Genomic DNA, 19,756 nt, shown 5'->3' on the forward strand with positions numbered 1-19,756 from the left:
GTTCTGGATGTCACACTTATAAAATATCAGAAGAATATAACGAAAAAAAATCCAAAAGCCTGTTTTTATGCCTGGATTTAGTATCTTTTTATATTTTACTTTTTTATTTTTATAGGAATTCACTGTCAGCAGAGAGCTATCAGGTCCTAGTGTTTATCGATAGTCCTGGTGAAAGCTCCGCCTGTCTACTTCTGGCTTGTGAGAGTTTCTTTCCTTTGGGGTGGTGGCTGGTGCCAGAATGAGAGGAAATATCATGCCCTCCGAGAGTCAAGAGCAGCTGGCGCAATTGCCCTGGTGTTTATGGGATATTATAGGCATAAAGGCACATTTGGAACTGGTTGGGGAAAGAACTTAATGCTTCTTTCTTTTATCTTTATAATCCACTTTCCTAGCAAGGATTATCCTACCGTTCATACTAAATTTAGCAAATGCAGATTAAAAAAAAAAAATAGCTAGGCTGCCACAAGGTACTGTGAGAAAGCAATGTATGTGCCGAGTAGATAAACTGGCTTTTATCAAATGAAACAATAAAGACACAAAGAAACTTGTTCAAATTGTTTTTTTTTTTTTTTTTGAACAATGAAAGCCATTTTTGTGAGAATTAACCAGAGGGAGTTGTACATCTGGAAAGCGGTGAACACATAGTTTTTGTTTGGGAGAAAACTGGCATTATTGCCAAAAATATTATACATCCACAGTATGATCCAAATTTGTCAAGCTGGGGGTATCATAGAGAGGAATTTGCTACCAGAAATTTGCATTAGATGGCATTTTCACTATTTATTTTCGATGACATCTTCCTTCGTTTTTGGCAGAATTTTTCTAGTGTTTATTTTGTGAAGAGCTACAGAAGGGAGCTTAATATAATAAAATAAGTGATGTATCAACATGGCAAAATTAAGGTCCTGGGGTCAGAATGATGACTTCTCTTTTATTTCCCTATACAAGTCGGGTCTCAGGCCAAATTTTGCAAATCACAGAAGTTATTCCTTAATACTTTGTTGTCTGCTTTTTTTATACTGTTGTATTTCCCTTTATTCTTTCTAATTATTTCCTTTTCCCTGATCATACAAGTTTGATGGGTGCTTATTCTCCACCCTTCTAACAAACATCAGTACCTCAGGTGTTCACATCTGCTTTATTCACTTACAAATAATTAACGCAACAAATATTTGAGCAACTGTGGTCCACCTTTGAGAAGGCATTGGGAATACAAAGGTGAATCCATGTTGAGCATGGCAGAGTGCACTTCTGCATCAAATACATAAAAATACTATAGAAATAAAAATTATTAAATATCATATGGTTGAGCTCAAGTAATAAAAATGTTAAGAAAGTTGTCAGTTGCTACCAATGAGGCAGGAACGCAGTCAGCGCAGAGCTGAAATCAAGGTGGGTATATGGTTTCCCAACAGAGATTTAAATTAATGAGATTGGACCATGGATTTTGATGCCCAAGTAAGGATTCAAGATGAAGCCCTCATGCCCAAAAGGCCTGAAGCCTTCAAATACACTTAGGAGCCAAAAGGCATACTCTGCTATGTATCCCGGAATATGACATGGGAGCTTCCCATCTATCCACAGCTCTGGTGGAAGAAAGCCACCTGGAAGGAATGGAAACCGAAGCCTACCCACAGGCAGCTAGGAGATTCAAATTTTTCTCAATGTTTTGAAAGTGAATTTTGCCCCTCTCAGGAGGGGTAAAAATCATGTGTATGCTTACGTCTGTAAAACAGGTTTTCCCTGGAAAGACAATGCCTACTAGAAATAATCAAACCACCAAAAATTGCCAACCACAGCATAAAGTCAACATCTATGGAAAAATCAGTAGGCGGAACAGAGATAAGGCAACTGGAATTCAGTCTTAATAGTTGAGAGCCAATGTGTTAATAGGAACAATATCTTCATATTTGTTACACCATTTTAATTTTTCTCTCAAAATATCTCTAAAAATACAAAGAGTTTGAATTCTCGTTCCTACTTATATCTATGTGTTGGTGCATCCTGCACTTCAGTTGAAAAATTTTGGTTGCATTCTGGAATTTGAAGGGAAATTTAATTTGCTTGCTTACTCATTCCCTCAACAAAAATTTATTGGGAGCTATGCTGTACCAAGTACTGTGCAGCATGCTAAAAGTACAGATTGAAGGTGAAGCTGCCAGTGTGACTAAGAAGACAATGTCTAGTTGACAGAGACTAGAAAGCAGGAAGTTATAATTCAGCGTGATAGACAGATGACATAAATAATTAACATGGTACACACTGCTCTGCTGTCAACTCTCTACAACCATGGAGAAGTGTTGGGTTTACCCTGGTAAAATTTTTAAATTTAACATATATTTTTAAAAATCCTATAGGCATCTGAATGAACATTTGCCTTAATAGAAATTGCAAATCAGATTTGCCTCAAATGCCTGCTCTATAGCCAAAATTTCAAAAGATTTGGTGATATCTAGAGAATTCTTGGTGAAGAAAATGACTTGACCCTAAATTCCATACATCTAAGTTTTTGATCACATGAGAAATTAATTGAAAGACAAGCATACATATATAGGCACTCAGAAACTATACTGCTATGTTACCCAATAAAAAGTTAATGAAAACATGTGGCAGTTAAACCAGAGATAAACTACAAGAAGGAAAAAGAAGTTTGGTTATAAAAGGATGTAACTCTGGGGCACCTAGTGGTTCGGTTGGTTGAACAGTTGACTCATGATCTCAGTTCAGGTCTTGATCTTAGAATTGTGAGTTCAAGCCTTGCCTTATTCTCCACACTGGCCATAAAGCCTACTTAAGAAAAAAAAAAAAAAAAAAGTAACTCCAAAGCAGGTGTAACTCCAAAATAAAAGCCTATGTTAAAAAGTATTCTTGGGGCGCCTGGGTGGCACAGTGGGTTAAACCGCTGCCTTCAGCTCAGGTCATGATCTCAGGGTTCTGGGATCGAGTCCCGCATCAGGCTCTCTGCTCGGCAGGGAGCCTGCTTCCTCCTCGCTCTCTCTGCCTGCCTCTCTGCCTACTTGTGATCTCTCTCTGTCAAATAAATAAATAAAATCTTAAAAAAAAAAAGTATTCTTGAAGAGGAAAATACATTCTTTAAGATAATTTAACAATAATAATCAAGGATCTTTGGCTCTATGGTAGTACCATAATGGTCAGTAAAATGAAGCACCTATGAAAGCTGATTGTCTTTTCTTAACTACCATTGGTATAATGTGAATCTGTGTTCAACATAAGAAATATTCTGGAGCACCTGGGTGGCTCAGTTGGTTAAGCCTCTGCCTTCAGCTCAGGTCATGATCTCAGGGTCCTGGAATCCAGTCTTGCATTGAGCTCCACTCAGCAGAGTTTTCTTTTCCCTCTACTTCTATGTGCACTATCTCTCTCTCAAAAACAAACAAACAACAAACAAAAATCTTAAGAAAAGCATAAGAAATATTGTGGCGGCATTAGTGACAAGGGTCACGGAAGCAGAACTGCATTGAAGTTCTCATTTTTTTAGTGAGCCTTGCCAATTTGCAAATGAGGATATTGTATCTACAAATTTCAGATTTAAATTTAATTACTGAGGTTCTATAGGACAAAAACTGCCTGACCAACTTCCCTGAAATTGATCTCTTCCGTAATAAAATGTGTATTATTTTTTTAAAGGGTAGTTTATGATTTAAATTCTTGTTCACATCAAAACCATCAGTGATCATTCATTCCTTTTCCTACCTTTTCTGTGTACTTTACTAAAAAGTACCAAAGATCTCTATAAGCAGTACCAACAGGTTCATCAAATATGGAATAAGGTAATAGAAAGCATGAATGACCTAAAAGAGACAAATGATTTAAAATAAGTTATCGGGGTTTTTTCACCATGTAACACTGAGAAAGATCAGAAAACACTTGCCAGTGTATTCATTAGAAAAGTTGAAAGACTGAAAATAGTCAAGTTCATAAGAGAATTCTAATAGAACTCTATGATAATGTGGTTCTGGGGAAAAAATCTCATCAGTAGAAAATATACTCAGTCAAAATATCAGTTAATTATGAACTAAAATTCAGAAGTTGGAAGGGCAGCAGTTAAAAAATAATAGAATTTAAGGGTCACCTTGGTGGCTCAGTCAGGTTAAGCACACGACTCATGATCTTGGCTCAGGTCTTGATCTCAAGGCTGTGAGTTCAAGCCCTATGTTGGGCTCCATGCTGGGCATGGAACCTGCTTAACAAGTAAAGAATCTAATAAAGCAAATAAAATTTCCTCATCTTATAGAAAAGGGAACTCAACCACTACTGTGGCTTGTGATAATATAATTAGAGAATGGTCTATGTTCTAAAATTGTTGATGAATATTCTAGAAGAATTAAAGCAGACTATTTACTCTTCAAATCACCAAAGAATTAAAAACAAACATAAAAAGGGAAGAATATAAGGTAAAAAATATTAACAAGATAAAAGTGACTGGAAAATCTGAAAACAAAAAGAATGAATATTACACTTTCAACATGACAGTGAAACACATAAAAATAATTTCTACCACAATCTACCAAATTTATCCTAAATACATACTTATCATAAGTGTTTTTGGAGTTCATAGAGCACGATACTTTTCTGGCCCTATAAATGTTATTATATAGAGGTCTTAAGGAGGTAATTAGCTCATTATATTGAAAAGAAAGAAAAAAAGTGACAATGTAATGACAATGTAAAAGTGACAATAAGTATTTCATTATGATTTAACTTGCATTGTGCAGTGACTCAGTTTTCATATTTTGTATCTGGATTCATTATATTATTTATCATAATCAAGTGATATTTATTCAATTTTTAAAAAGCTGTCATTATAAAATCACATTGAATTAATGACCATGTAAAATAAGAGAATTAATGACCATAAAAATGAGATGTGCTACAGAGGAAAGACATCAACTTCCAAACCAGAATGAGAGTTCTGGAAATTGAATATACTTTCACTATGTGTAAGGGAAGAGTTTGCTTTCAATTTATGGAAGCTAAATCTTGGAAATCAGTTGAAATATGGTTGTTACATGACCACTGCTTTCTTAATTATACCTTTTGAGTGTCATGTTCCCTCTTACTCTAGGATCTTTGCACACGCTGTTGCCTCTGCCTAGGACACTCTTCTTCTCTCCCTACTTCTTCAATCCAGCCCTTTCTTCAGATCTCATCTCAATAATTATTCTTCAGGGGTTTTCTTTGAGCTTCTTAAGAAGATCTATTTCCTCTTTTATGCTTTCATCACATAATTTCATTTATTTAATGAATACTTGCCATATTTCATTGGAATTAAGACACTGGTGATGGCAAAATATACCTTACGTTATGTGTTATCACTTAGAAAGACAATGTGATGCCAATTAAACTATGACACAATGTTTCATACTCAGAATTTTTATTTTACCCTTGTAAAAAGAGCTCTTTCAGAAATAGTTAGACCTACTTACCATATTTCCCTCTTGCATATACATAAAAAAGAACTTTAAAATGAAATAAATATATTCCTAAAATGTTCACATTCAAAATCCAACTTTCATTTCCTTTTCAAGTCAGAAAGATCAATAACCATGTGTTTCCACATGCTGTTGTCGTTTAAGCCATCAGAACCACTGTTGGTGCAGTGCTTCCTAAAAGTTTGCTCCAAGATTTAAGTCATTGGCTTTTAAAAAGTTTGCTCCAAGTTTCTACTTCACTGGAAGACTTTCATAGGTAATTTATTGAGTTTACCAGGTTTCAAATTAAGTTTTCCTGATATTATTAGGACTCATTCTTTCCTCAAATGGACCTGAAAAAATGTCTAATCAAGCAACCAAAAATAAACATGTCCAAACACATTTAGATAATAACTGTCACACCCTGTTAGTAAATATGGCATCATCAATGATAAGGATAGCCTGTTTCCCAAAATATGAAGCTACATAATTTACATTGATGAAATGTGCTATGTATGCTAATGTTCCAAGCCTTGTTTTAAGCACTCTATGAATGTTAATTCTTCTCATCATCATGACAATCCTATGTGTGTACAATTAATAGTTCTTTTCAATAAAGAAGAAACAAGCATAGAGGTTAGGTAACTTCCTCAATAGTCAGAAAGTGACGCAACTTTGTATACTGTGTACCTTCTATAAGTTGAAACAAAGTTGTAACTTACATTCCCTGTTTGAAAAATTAATTCTTGGGGTGTCTGGGTGGTTCAGTCAGGTCATGATCCTGGGTCCTGGGATCAGGCCCCACGTTAGGCTCCCTGCTCTCTCTCCCCCTGCTGCTCCCTCTGCTGTGCTCTCTCTCTCTCTCTCTCTGTCAAATAAATAAATAAAATCGTAAAAAAAAAAAAAAAAAAAGAAAATTAATTCTTTCTACTACTAGATTGTGAACTTTATGAGGGCATATTGTTCTGTTGAAACCCCAGGGAATAACAACACAGTGTTTGATACAAACTGAAAACTCAAGAGAGATACTTGTAATAGACTGAGGACAGATATCCTTCCCTGCACTTTCTGTAACCTCAGCATCTTTCCTTTCCTTCTTTTAAATTTGATTTTTGTAATCTAGCATTATCTGAAAAAAAGAATACCTTTCCTCCTACGTAGTATGATTTGAGGAAAATCAAGAGATTTTTCCCTTGAGATGATCTTCTTAAGTGATCAATGAAAGCCAACTATTAGTGATCTACACCTTTGTGTATGATGAAAAATGTTTGACATTTTTCTCTCTTTAGAGGCTTTCTTTTTAAGATGTAAATATGTGTAGTAAGTGTGATAGGTTACATGAATACTGTGTGAATTTGCTAAGTTTGTCTCTCCTATTGATAAGCAGAGAAAGATGGGTTTAATATGAGGACTCAAGATATCTCCTATGGGAATCAGAGTGAATTCAGAACATCTGGAAGGATTAAATTCAAATCTAAAATACACACACACACACACACACACACACACACACACACACCCCAAACCAAACCAAACTAAACAAAAAACAACTCCCAAACACTTCAAATCTCACCTAACCCAGATGGTTTAAACTTCTATTGAAGTATATAGTATACACAAAGAAAAATGTGCCATTTGTAAGTGTTGCCTATGGGTTTTTACAGAGTAAACACACATTAACAAAGCAGTACATTATCAACATCCTAAAATGCCTAGTCACTACACCTTCAAGAACAAAACTTCCTGACTTTTTTCATCATTGATTACTTTTGCCCATATTTACACCTTATATACACAGAATCCTGATATATTCTCTTGTGTATGGCTTTTTTCACTCAATTTGTGTTTGTTAGATTCACTCATATTTTTATGTGTCATCATACTCCATTCATTCTCATTGCTGTATTGTATTCCACTGGGTAAACACAGCATGATTTATTTACCTAATTTATTATTGATAGGTGTTTGCATATTTTCCAGTTTGGGATTATTATAAATAATACTGTTATGAACCTTGTATATGCCTTTGATAAAAATAGATATTAACTTATTCTGGGTATATACGTAGTAGAATTTGGGGGTCATGTGGTGTATAAAATGTAGCTTCAGTAGATAAGCCAAATGTTTTCTGAAGAGGTTACACTGGGACACCTGGGTAGTTCAGTCAGCTGGGTGTTCAACTCAGTTTGGCTCTGGGTTGTGAGATTAAGCCCCACAGTCAGAGCATCATGGTGGGCTCTCTGCTTCCTGCTCAGCAGAGTCTGCTTGAAATTCTCTCTCTCCCTCTCCTTCTGCCCCTCTCCCTGCTCTCATTCTCTCTCTTTCTCAAATAAGTAGTAAAATCGTTAACAAAATTATGAAGTTTCACTATCCACCTTTTCTTTTTTTTACCTCCTCCTCCTTCTTCTTTGCCTTCTTTTTGGTGGTAGGGAGGGCCCATCCTGTTAGTCTTGCCTTACCTAGAAGGATTTCATGGCATATCAAGTCCTTCATTCAATATGTACATACTGAGAATGTGCCACGTACAAGGAAATATCAGTAGCACCTTTTAGGCTTCTGGATTGAAAGTATGCTTGCATATCCTTCTCCCATTCAGTCACCATAGAATCACTGTAAGCTAATTGGAAGAGGTATTATTATTCTTTTATATATTTGGATTATGAAGGTCAGGAAGACCAAATGCCTTACTCTCTACAGCTGATAAAGGCAGTACTTGAACATGGACCCAAGAGTTCTGACAACACATCCTATGATTATTCTAGTTTGTCATGTCACCTCATCTTAAGGATGTGACATATTTTCTTCTATCAATCTACTTGTCATTTGTGAGAGGGCTGACAGTGGGATACTTAGGAAATCATTTTAATGATCAAATGTACTCCATTGTGACAGCAGAGAAGTAACTTTTACTGATGGCCTTCTACCATCTGACCAGTGGATTGCTGGGTGCAGGCACGGTTTGGGGGTAAGGAGGTCAGTTCTTCTTCAGCATGTCCTGAAGTAACCCAGAGGTGAAAGAAAGCCTAACTTTTCCAGTGAGTCGGGTAAAAGCATTCCCTTCGAGGCAGAGGAGACGAGAGACGAAGCCAGCATTGTCCAGCCTGAGCAGCTCTGTTGTTTCTGAGAACTCCTTATTTCACAGACTCTATTTTTTCCCTCCCTAATCTAATTTTATAAATCAGTAACTATTTCATCATCTAAAACAAAAGAAGCTTTGACTAATAAAATTTAGTCTTGATGAAAAGATACTCCACTAAGATGGACTGTAAGAGGGAAAAAATAGAAAATAAATGGGAATAAAATGTACTTTTGCTCGAATCTTATACAAGATAGAAATATGATATCAAATATTACTGCATAGATTAAAAAAATCCCCAGGTACAAAGCATTTTTCCTAAAGACAAAAATCAAACCAAATTGTACTTTTTATGATATCCATACATTTATATCCATGATCCTTGATTCATTCAGAGTCCTGAATGACATGCTTTAATTGCACGCGAAAGTACTGCAACAATCTTTTGTTTCTTTATTTACCTCTATTATAAAATGTCTTGGCAGACTTAGCCATTAACATTTTCTGCTTTCTCAAGAAAAAGATAATTTACCCGCTTAAAGATAGTAGGCTCCTGTGTATTGTTTTTCTCCATTTGGTATCCGTGATTCCCCCTCTGAACACTCGAGTGCTTGCCATCAGGGCACAATGACACTCCCTAATAACAACTGAACCACCGCACCCGTCATAATGCTGTGCGGCTCCCACATTCACCAGCACGGAGCCCCAGCTCTGTGGAAAGCATCCCAGAGCAGAGGCCGGCTTCTCTCCGCAGCTGCATCTGCTTCTCTTCTCCCCCTGGAACAACTGCTATGAAATGTAACTCCTGCTGAGCATATGGAGCCCCAAACTTGAGCCTTTTTCTCCTGATAGTCTCAGATCCTAAAATTCTCCTTGAACTCAAATACTCAGACTCCAGCAGCCATTGGAACAATACCGGTGCTCAGAAGAAATACTGCTCTTATTTTCATTAAAGGTATTTTTGCACTGACATTAATAGTTACAAGAGGTTAGTGTGACTTTTCTGGGCAGAAAAATCTATTTTGATTTTTCTAATAGGTGCTATCTTTAAAAAAAAAAAATAAAGGTCATATGAATGCAAAGATTGTCCATACTGGAGGAGTTTTGACACTTCATCAGTTGTTTTATTTTATAGTGCCCTGTTTTCATCCTCAACGTGAAACATGTCATGTTTTATTTTTATTGAATATGAATTAAAAATATTGGGCTGTTGAGGATCAAGAGATGGCATGATCCTCTTGAAGTAATTAAGAATTTGTGCAGTAAATCACAAATCAGAATTTTTAAACTAAATTAAATCACAAGATAGGATGGAATTTCTTCTTAGGAATAACAGAATCATCAGCTTTCTCTTGGCTATTTTGAGCCTTTGGGGGAAGATCGTGTTCAGCATTCATGAGACTGTATTGTGGCTGGGCTCCCTTTCCACTATAATCTCTTAGTCCATTTAAAATTGCAACAATATAAATAGGACATGGGGAAAGGGTGGAGGGATACATCTTTTTGATTTTTAAAAAGAAATCCATCCTTTTTCTCTCCTGTTAGTACTTCTAATGTTTTACTAGTCTAACATCATTCACATCTGCTTATAGTGTCCCATTTTTCTCAAGCACTATCTGACCGAGTCGATCATCTAGTGTAAAAACCTCTGAAAGCAGTGATCATCCCATGTACCACCCAGCAGTGGCCAATGCCGCAGCAAAGCTTGCAGTAAATATCTATTGAATAAATGAATGATTAAAAGCATGAATGATAGGGGCGCCTGGGTGGCTCAGTGGGTTAAAGCCTCTGCCTTTGGCTCAAGTCATGACCCCAGGGTCCTGGGATCGAGCCTCATGTCGGGCTCTCTGCTCTGCAGGGAGCCTGCTTCCTCTTCCTCTCTCTCTCTGCCTGCCTCTCTGCCTACTTGTGATCTCTCTCTGTCAAATAAATAAATAAAATCTTAAAAAAAAAAAAAAGCATGAATTATAGGATTTTCCACATGCTTAGACTAGAATTTTACCCTAGGAATGCCTATTATTTTAATGACAAAATGTAGTTATGTATAATTTCAGTCATTTTTAAAAGTGTGAGTTTCACTTGTTCCTTGGTTATGGCCAGTGCCCACTAAAGATTGACAGATCTGTACACTGAGGTGAAAATCATCACTGATTTACCTCGGATCTTCTCACCTCCTCTTTCACTAAACAGACAGGTAAGCTATGAACTGGGCTCTGTTCCTCACCATGCCATGCTGAACTAGTGCTGAGCTACTACTGTTGGCTGGGTTTTGTTCTGTAAGAGCGATTAGTCCCGGGAGGAAACAGAAGTAAAATATTTCAGACACGTCCTATGCTTTCCTTTAAGCCCTTTCAACTTCCTTTTACCCTGGTCTCTTTGTGATACATGTCACCATGACCAGACCTTCTGGAAACAACCCCTTTAGCCTAAAATACAAGTGTTCAGGAGTCCCTGTCTTCTGGGCTGCATATCCAATATCATTGAGATTTTTTTCTTAGGCATTACCAACGTGCTTTATGTATTTGTTTGCCTCCCTCCCATTTAGTAGTAGAAATTACATATAAAGCTCAGTGTTTGTATGAACTTCATCATTACCTCTCAAAAGATTTGAAGGATCAGCTAACTAAGATACAGAAAGACCAGGGATACCTTCGGGGCAAGACACAATATTAATTACTGGCATGTACTTCCCATCTCCTTTGTAATAATACCATCTCTGCTGCCTGACGAGTACCTCCACTAGAGCCTGGAGGAGCTCTCATTCTGCAAGCAGGAATTCAGCCAAAATTACCATCTAAAATCAGAAAAGTATTTCAGCAACAGAGGGGTCTATGTATGTGCAGAGTCTCCTGCATGTGGCTGGTTGGCATGGCCAGTCGGTTATGGGATACCTATGGGCACCAGCCAGGTAAGGCCACAGACCAATGAGGAGACCTCATCCCACCTCTGCAGATGGGTACAGCAGGGATCTGGGAGACACAGGGGGTTTGAAGCTCGTCAGGTAAGGCAGTGTCAGTGAAGATAATGGTCCTTCACAGATAATCCAGCCAGGCAGCTCAAGCCAACAACGCATTTTATATCTTTTATTTTTACAAGGCACTGGTGAGATCACATGTGCGCGCGCCTACACACACACACACACACACACACACACACACACACCATGCTGGCAAAACAGAGAAGTGACTATACAAAGCTACAAAACAGCAACTGTTTCTTTTTCCCCCCTCAGAAATAGGAAAGCAAAGGTTTAAATCACTGAAAGCAAGCTTGCTACTTCCTCTTTTTTGTTTGTTTGTTTTCTGTTCAAATTTGGCCCAAATATCCATGGCAGAAGAAAATGAGATGGAGAGCTCGAGTCAGACTCTCTCTCGTTAGCTGCTTCTAAATCCTCTCAGCCCTACAGGAACCCTGATCTGTGTATTCTGAAAATGGCAAGAGATACGTATTGTATATTCAAATAATATAGCAGTAAAACCAGGATTCAAGGGTTGTTAATCTCAAACATATTATGGGATTGCAGAGCAACTAAGGTACTGAGTGTCTCCATTTTAATTACCAGGATTGGCAGAGGAATCCAATTATGTTGCTGTGTCCCCAACATAACCCTTTCTGTCTTTGTTTGCTGCTCAGCTATTCTGAGCGTGTTTTGATCACCTTTATTTGTTTGTTGTGTTTTGTCTTCTAGTATGCAAGCCTCCTGCTCTAATTTGAGAGATATTTTTGGAGGTTTTATTCTCATCGAAAGAGCTGCTCATCTTCCTCTTGTAAGCATGAAATGTTTCACGTTAAGAATATTCTTTCTTTTATCATTCCCTGGTGGAATTGAGGCAATGAGGATGACTGGCTTCCCATATGTGCCAGACCATTGTTTGGATCTGATGGTTACAGGCACAAATTAGTCTTACTCAGAGCTCTGACATCACTGGAAATTTCAGTCTAGGAGTACATTTTTATTCCATATGAATTCTTAGTGCAATGCAAAGAAAGGATCCTTAGACTTTCTGCTTCTAAACATCTTTTCACACCCTAGGACTGAATAGAAATAAAATGTTTAATTCAAATGAACACTCTTCATTGATAGTAGGGGCAAAACATTATCTGCATGGATAATGAACAGCACTTTTATGATAAAAATTAAATTAGTCACCAAGTTCTTTCCATCCTACCCTCTGTTTTCACTGAAATCTAACCTTTCACTTCCACTTCTGTTCCCAACACCTGCTTTAGCCTTCATTGCACTTCCACAAATATTTCAATAATTTTCTAACTGATCTCTCTGTTTCTAATCTGTCCTGTTCTTTCCCTGACTCCCATTTTTTCCTCCAAATCACAAGCATGGCCAGCTCATTTTTCTGCTCAAAAATTTTACAAGGTACCCTGCTATCTATAAAATATCACTCACTCCCCTCATCTGACATTCAAAATCTTCTCTGGCATGGCACTGATCTAACCTTTCTAGCTGGACTCTATTTCCTCATATCGACACTTCACCAAACTCCGTTATCAATTCTATCTCAATATGCAATGTATTTGCCTAACATTGACTTACTGTTTTACTCGTGCTCTATTATTGGGCAAAAATTGGGTTTTACCTCATTTTCTCATATTCACCAGATCTTGTTCTTCAGGATTAAGGACAGTTATTACTTATTGGGGCAGTCTTTACCGTAATACTTCTTTGTAACCTATTTGGGGCTTGTTTTATCTTCATTGTGTTCATAGTGATCTCCTCCAGCATATTGTGAACTCCTTGAACATAAAGATTATGTTTTATACATTGCTGTATAACCCCCATTGCTTTGGTACTCTGGCTTTCCTATAGGTACACATTCATTCATCCAACAAATCTTCATTGAGTTTCTATTTAGTATCAAGTGCTGTGCTGCATGCTAGGGATGTAATAATGAACATAACACACAAAACTTCCTGTGCTTATGGAATCTATATTCCATTGGAGGAGAAAAGATAAGGAATAAAGGAAGTTAGTAAATATGTAGAACTGGGGAAGAAAATAAAACTGTGAAAAAGGTGGGGAAATGTCATTGTACATAGGGTAACAGAGGGGAAGGTGATATTTGGAAAAGTAAGAAAGCTGAAAAAAGTATAAGATAAGGTCATGGGACACCTGGGGGGAAGAGATTTGTAGGCTGATACAACAACAAGTGCAAAGGCCCTGAAGGTGAAAGAGAAAGGTGAAGAATAGTGCCAGATGAAACAGAATTATTGGGTGGATGCAATGGACAGTGACTTCGAGTTAATTGTAAGGACCCTGGCTTTGATTTGAATATTATGGAAGATTATTGTCAGATTTAGGCTGGAAAAGAAAATGGTGTGAAATATAATTTAAAGTATCACATCAGTTTCTGAAATTGTAATGGATTGAAGGGGGCCAAGGATGGAAACAGAGGGAAGAGTTAGAATATTATGACCACTTGAGCTTGAGTTAGTGGGTGTCGTACATTCTGGGTATAACTGATCTGTACTAACTCGTCTTTCTAACTAATAGCATAAATGCCTAAATAAATAAATAAATAGATAAATAAACTAGATATACACTCTGTGGTCTTAGAAAAGACTCTACCCCTCATCTTTGTCTTTCATGATGATGCTCTGAATGACAAAGTGTACTAAACATTAGATAATGTGATCTCATCAAAATGAGATGAAGGAGGAGGAGGAGGGCAGGGGGAAAGAGAAAAACAAAACGATCCTCTCTGACTCTTGTTGCACTGACCCATGACTGCCACTTGCCCAGTTGATAGCAGTTGATAACAGAAAATATGTCATAGCAAGTTGTTACAGCTTCTTTGATGAATTGTTTTCCAGATATCTTTTTTTCATGCATATGCTTCTAAAAGAAAAAATTGGATTATTTTAACTCTATTCTTTTTTTTCCATTTAAGACAGGAAATGCTTTATTCAAACTCACCAGAGAAATGGTCAACTTGAGTCTATAACAAAGCATCATGTTTTGTTCATTTTGTTTGTTTGTTTTTCGCTTTTTTTATTTATTTAAACTCAATTTAGTTAATATATACTGTGTTATTAGTTTCAGAGATAGAGTTCAGTGATTCATCAGTTTCATACAACACTCAGTGCTCATTCCATCAAGTATTCTCCTTAATACACATCACCAATTACCCCATCCCCCCATTAAACTCCCCTCCAGCTTGGGTAGATATAACAAAAAGTCATGTTTTAAATCATAGGTCAGTAATTGTGTGTGAGAGTGTACACTATTACATACAAATTAGCTGGTCAGAGCACAACATTTCAATGTGTAAAACAGAGTAAGCTTCCCTGTAAAAAGCAGCACCTTCGTGACTCTTTTTTTTTTTTTTTTTGATGGAGGGGAAACTGTTTGATTGATTGAACGACTGATTGATTTAGTTCAGTTAGCCAACATATAGTACATCATAGTTTTTTTTTTTTTAATCTGTGAATGGGCTTTATTTTTTATTTTTTTTTAATTTTTAATTTTTTATAAACATATATTTTTATCCCCAGGGGTACAGGTCTGTGAATCACCAGGTTTACACACTTCACAGCACTCACCAAAGCACATACCCTCCCCAATGTCCATAATCCCACCCCCTTCTCCCAAACCCCCTCCCCCCTAGCAGTGGTATATATACACAATGGAATACTATGCAGCCATCAAAAGAAATGAAATCTTGCCATTTGCGACAACATGGATGGAACTAGAGCGTATCATGCTTAGTGAAATAAGTCAAGCAGAGAAAGACAACTATCATATGATCTCCCTGATATGAGGAAGTGGTGATGCCACATGGGGGCTTAAGTGGGTAGGAGAAGAATAAATGAAACAAGATGGGATTGGGAGGGAGATAAACCATAAGTGACTCTTAATCTCATCATAGTTTTTAATGTAGTGTTCAATGACTCATTATTTGTGATAAAGATGCAGTTCATCTATACAATGTAATATTCCCTAGCCATCAGAAAAGATGAATATGTACAATTTGCACCAATGTGGGTGGAATTGGAGGGGATTATGCTCAGTGAAATAAGTCAAGCAGAGAAAGACAATTAACATATGTTTCACTTATATGTAGAATATAAGGAATAGCACATATGACCATAGGGGAAGGGAGGGAAAACCGAATAGGAAAAAATCAGAGAGGGAGACAAATCTTTGTGACATCTTTAACTTTAGTAGTCCTTTCCTCAGAAAAGTCTCCTTCCTCTATGGCCTCAACCACATACCAGTGAACAAAGGCATGTTTGGCATCCAGCAGGTCAAACTTGTGGTCCAGGCAAGCCTAGGCCTCAGCAATAGCTATAGCATCACTCAGCATACACACAGTTCACTGTACTTTGGCCAGGTCTCTACCAGGTAGCACACTGGAATACTGGGAACCAGTGCCAACCTTGAAGCCAGAGGAGCATCTGTCCACAAAATGGATGGTACACTGGCAATGGCAATGTTGACATCTTTTGGAACCATGTGTCTATGGTACCACAGGCAATAAGCTATGCATTTACCATGGCGAGGGGCACATTTTACCATCTGGTTGACTGTCTCAAGGCACACACTGGTGGTCTCTGCTACAGAAATCTGTTCATGGTAGGTTTTCTCAGCAGAGTTGACAGTAGCATATATGACCAGAGGAAAGTGGATGTGGGGACAGAACAGCCGGTGGTCTGGAATTTTGTCAGATCAACATTCAGGGCTCCATCAATTCTTAGGGAAGCAGTGATGGAGCACACAATTTGACGTATCAACCTATTCAGGTTAGCGTTCAATATTAAGGTTTCTACGACAGATGTAATAGATGGCCTTATTGTCTACCATAAAGGCACAATTTGAGTGCTCCATGGTGGTGTTGATAGGGAGGATGGAATTGTAGTGCTTAGCTACAGTTGTGGAAACCTGGGGGGCTGGATAAATGGAGAACTTCACCTTGGACTTTTTGCCATAATCGACAGAGAGAGGTGATGAGGTCAATGATCTCCTTGTCAATGGTGTAGTGTCCTTGGGCACAGTTATTAGCAATATCTTTCTTGCCTGTAATGAGATGCTTAGGGTGGAAATGCCAGCAGTAGGTGCCATTGTGAACTTCATCAATTACTATGGGTGCCAGGTCTCCAAATATTGCCCTGGGCACATGTTTGCCAGCACCCATCTCACTAAAGAAGGTGTTGAAGGAGTCATCTCCTTCCCCAGTGGTCTTGTCACTTGGCATCTGACCATTGGGCTGGATGCCATGTTCCAGGCAATAGAGCTCCCAGCAGGCATTGTCAATCTGGACACCAGCCTTGCCAGCATGGATGGAGATGCATTCATGCATGGTTGCTGCTTTGTGGCTGCCAAGCAGATGGCAGAGAAGAAGAGGAAAGCTTGTTGCCTCTTACAGTGTGACTCTCAAGTGGTTGTTATAAGAGAACCTCTTAATTCTGTTCTTAAAATTCAGCTATTTTGTTTAGTCTGCAGATATAAAAATTCTCTTTTCTTGGCTGCTCTATCAATTCCCTCATATGTGAATCAATGAAAATATAAGATTTAATAAGTACCTTCGAGGTATAGTTCTATGGATGTAAGGCAAAGTCTCACAGTCTTACAATGCTGTTGGGAAGACAAATTACTACATGCATTCTGAATAGGGTAGTGGCTCAATACTAGAGACTGAAGAAAAAAAAAATGTATAGCCAACTGATTGTGTCTCATAAGCAGAAAAAAATAAAAACATACTAGCAATTCTGTACAAGGACCATCCATCCATTCTGTGTTGATGTATTAGAGAGATTTTATTAAAGAATAAATAGAAATAAGGTAGAATGAAAAGATAAGAATTCCAGGTGTAAAGAGTATATAAATAAAATCATGGTAGAGTGTTTGGGCAGTTGATTATAGAAAATGGATCAAATAAGTTGGAATAGAATAAAAATAAGACTGTCCACAAGGCTTATGCTCTAATAGCAAGAGATTTAAAATACCTGAGTGAATAAAGATGGACTCTGGCCAATGCACAATGAATAGCTGCTAAAAGATTTTTAGTTGGTATAAAAGGGAAAGAAAAATTTGAAACTATAAAAACTTCATTTAATAAAGCTCAAACAGCTAATAATACATTATATGTTTATAAAAAAAAATTTAAAAAAGGAAGCCAGGTACAAAAAAGAGAAAGAGTTCTGAACCCCCACATAACTTAAACAATGATAATTTTGAGACATCTCTAAAAGCCCATTTCTCATCTTAAATAATAGGTTTGCACTTTGCAAACCTTTACACTGGTATTCCATAAACCATAAAGGAACAGAATTCTGGATGAATCACTTTTCTAGGTCACAAAGCCAGTATTTAATTTGGGTTAAATAGTGGCTTGGTCATTTCACAGTCTGTAAGAAAAAGCACGACAACATTTAGAAGGGGAAGGGGACTTTTCCCGCTATAACCTTGACTAAAGCCACACTGTTTATGCTATTGGTTGTTAATCCAAATGCCATAATCCAAAGAGAGGTACTGCATACATCACCATGGGACTGATGAAAAGAAACCCAAACTAACCCATATATATAGATTATATATATATATAGCCTTAACCTATATAGATTAAGGCTAAAGGTGTATCAGTGAGGACAGGATTTCTTTAGATGAAGGAATTTGTAAGAATAAGGATAACTGTGAGGATTTCCCTCTCCTCCTCATAGGTACCCCTTCAAGCGAATTAGAAAGCTCTAAAAATCCTTGAAGAGATCAGGAGAAGTTGGGGTCAAGGAGGAGAAATTAACTTCTTACTCCCAGATTGCGTGTTCCTGAGCTCAGAAACCCAGGGCCTTGCTATCAGGGTGGAGACTATTGACATTTTAGGAGAGCTTGACCTATTGCCTCCTAGAGTTTTGGCAGCCAGGAAACAGCAACTTGACTCTCACATTGAAAGTTTTGAAGCCGGGAGGATGCCTTGAGCTCCCCCTACACGAATGAGGTAAAGAGAAGAGAAATCATAGTAGAAGCAAGCCGAAATTCTAGAATTTGACAATCAAGGGGGTTACGTTGCTTTGAGTCAAGTGAAAACTGTGGAACACAGCTATTGAAAGTACTGCCCCTCCCTCACAAAAAAAAAAAAAAAAAAGGATATTTGCCATGGTGAGGACTTCATGTGTAATCTGCCAGAGGCACTAGCTGAGAATGAAATCAAAAGGTCTCTTTTTGCCAGAGAACATATAGTAGTGGATATCACCATGGGGTGGGCAGAGAGGAGTGGTTCATAAAGAATCCAGTAACATGCTTCATAAAAGTACAAGTGTTTGGACGTATGCCATGACAGAGGGCAATAACTAACCAGCGAGCCAAGAAAGGATAAGCAGTAATTCCACCCACTAAAAAGACCTTTAATCTCCTCGACCTTTAATTTCTCCTCCAACACTTTAATTCCTGGAAGAATGAAGAGGATGAAGAGAAAGAGAGGAAGGGCAAGGTGAAGGCAGGGGTGGATTTACCTTGAAGCTAATGAAACTCAAACTTCAGAGTCACTCATTGCACAGATCTTGGGACGCCATGTACCACATTTTGTATTATTAATTTGTAGTATTTTTTGGTAAAGAGGTGCTCCTCCCTAAGTTTTAAATGCTTTAGTTTCCACAAAACCTGGATAAAAGAAGAGATAATACATGTCCTTTTCCTTCATACTACTTGCCTGGCCATGTGTTAGAATAGATTGGGGCTAGTAGTCAAATGCAAGGAGAATTGATGTTTTTGCATGGGTTGTGCTGAAGTTTTTAATATCTGAAATTAAGACACGTCTAATATCTGAAAGTCGCTGTAAACTCATGGGAAAAGCTTGAGTTGCCATCAAAAGCCAAGGGAGAGAGATCAGAAAGCAAGTTGGAAGGTTGTTGAATAGAGGGAAAGATAAGCCGTGTCCTGGTGCATGTTAGCAAGTTTAATCCATTGAATATTTGTATTTTGTTAAGAAAAGGAAATACGGACAGTTTTATGGTGATATTTAAATGTAATTGGGAAGGAAGGCAATTGAACTCCTTCCTTCTTGTTCACATGTTTCACATTGGGACCAAATTTTTATCTTTAGCGCCAAGATTCTAGAGTGATTCAAGGGAAGATGGCTTATGTGCTCTGTGTGCACACACATACATACATAATGCACACACACAAACATATTGTATATAGAAAGAGAGAAAGAGCGTGCATGTGGGCAGGAGGTGGGAAGGGAAGGGGAGGGGGAGAAGGAGAGAGAGAATCTTAAGCAGTTTCCACATTCAGTGA

At 37.7% G+C, this 19,756-nt stretch overlaps 1 long non-coding RNA gene and 1 pseudogene across 3 annotated transcripts in view; one reads left to right on the top strand and one right to left on the bottom strand.

Moving 5' to 3' along the window:
* The window catches only part of LOC309854363, a 470,028-nt gene that overhangs the window by 152,273 nt on the left and 297,999 nt on the right, over positions 1–19,756 (top strand). The gene's annotated exons all lie outside the window — the stretch shown is intronic.
* LOC309859094 (tubulin alpha-1A chain pseudogene) lies at positions 15,648–16,823 on the bottom strand (annotated as a pseudogene). The gene has a single exon. The product of its transcript is annotated as a tubulin alpha-1A chain pseudogene (transcript).

The sequence above is a fragment of the Mustela nivalis genome, assembly GCF_964662115.1.
Source record: "Mustela nivalis genome assembly, chromosome: 1".
NCBI classification, from domain to species: Eukaryota; Metazoa; Chordata; class Mammalia; order Carnivora; family Mustelidae; genus Mustela; species Mustela nivalis.